The following is a 1,828-nucleotide window of genomic DNA, read 5'->3' on the forward strand; positions in this document are numbered from 1 at the left end:
TGAATGATGTGGGCCATGACAATAGAATTGGGAGAATTGCATGGGCAGTCAAGTGAGGCCTTTCTCAAGTCACATTTTCTTATTAAGTTCCAACAATGGAGATGAGATTCTCACCAGTGAGTGGCAGGAGGTCTAATAATGGAGCTTATCACTCATTATCACCTTTATTATTACACTATTGCAGCTCACTAATATGCACTCTCCCCTCCTAGCACACACCAGATAGAACCTATACACCAAGGATTCCAGGCATGAAAGTCAGAATGGGTACATCCAGACTTCCATCTTGGGCATCCATCACCAATGTCCCCCTACATCTGCAGGCTTTGGCATCCAACAAATGCCTGCCTCTCTGCACCATCATAGCACAGCCCTGTTCCACTTCAAGAACACTTCTTATTTCAAAGCTGCACTTTGGGTGCACAAGAGACTCTCAAAGATTCTGCCAGTGCCAGGGACCCCCAGTTATCCCAGCTGTGCTGAGTACCTCCATACAAGGCAATTGGGAGATTTGTGCTAGTATCAGAAGAGAAAGATGAGGTGGAGTGTGATAGGAATTAATGAGGCGAGGTTAGGGCAAAAGCGTGAGTCTGAGATATGTCTTTGCAGAATTTCCATGGAATGCCAAATTAAACAGACAGCCTGATACATGAGTAAAATCCACTGAACCTAAATATAATATCATTTTTTAGAATTATTATTTGGACTCACAAGATACTCTAAAGGCAAAATTACGCTGCAAGCACATTATCCAAAAAGATGCAACAGCTTTTGATTTCTTCAAACAAAACATTGCATTATGCAACCATAATTGTCCAAAGCTAGAAAAGGTCACGAGGAATGTTACATTTTGTAAGGTGGGTTTCTCCCTTTCATTTGAGTTGAAAGGATATGGCAAACATTGATGGAGGAGTAGGTAAAAACAGTGACTGCAGATGCTGGAAACCAGATTCTGGATTAGAGGTGCTGGAAAAGCACAGCAGTTCAGGCAGCATCCGAGGAGCAGTAAGATCGATGTTTCGGGCAAAAGCCTTTCATCAGGAAATACAGGCTGAGTGCCTGAAGGGTGGAGAGATAAATGAGAGGAGGGTGGGGTTCGGGAGAAAGTAACATAGAGTACAATAGGTGAGTGGGGGAGGGGATGAAGCTGTTATGTCAGGGAGGAGGGTGGAGTGGATAGATGAAAAAGAAGATAGGCAGGTAGGACAAGTCATGGGGACAGTGTTGAGCTGGAAGTTTGGAACTGGGGTGAGGTGGGGGAAGGGGAAATGAGGAAACTGTTGAAGTCCACATTGATGCCCTGGGGTTGAAGTGTTCCGAGGCGGAAGATGAGGCATTCTTCCTCCAGGCGTCTGGTGGTGAGGAAGTGGCGGTGAAGGAGGCCCAGGACCTCCATGTCCTCGGCAGAGTGGGAAGGGGAGTTGAAATGTTGGGCCACAGGGTGGTGTGGTTGATTGGTGCAGGTGTCCCAGGGATGTTCCCTAAAGCGTCCTGCGAGGAGGCGTCCAGTCTCCCCAATGTAGAGGAGACCACATCGGGAGCAACGGATACAATGAATGATATTGGTGGATGTGCTGGTAAAACTTTGATGGATGTGGAAGGCTCCTTTAGGGCCTTGGATGGAGGTGAGGGGGGAGGTGTGGGCGCAGCTTTTACAATTCCTGCAGTGGCATGGGAAGGTGCCAGGATGGGAGGGTGGGTTGTTGGGGAGGGCGTGGACCTGACCAGGTAGTCACGGAGGGAATTGTCTTTGCCGAAGATGGAAAGGGAAGGGGAGGGAAATATATCCCTGGTGGTGGGGTCCGTTTGGAGGTGGTGGAAATATCGG

The sequence above is a fragment of the Hemiscyllium ocellatum genome, chromosome 32 (genome assembly GCF_020745735.1).
Source record: "Hemiscyllium ocellatum isolate sHemOce1 chromosome 32, sHemOce1.pat.X.cur, whole genome shotgun sequence".
NCBI lineage: Eukaryota > Metazoa > Chordata > Chondrichthyes > Orectolobiformes > Hemiscylliidae > Hemiscyllium > Hemiscyllium ocellatum.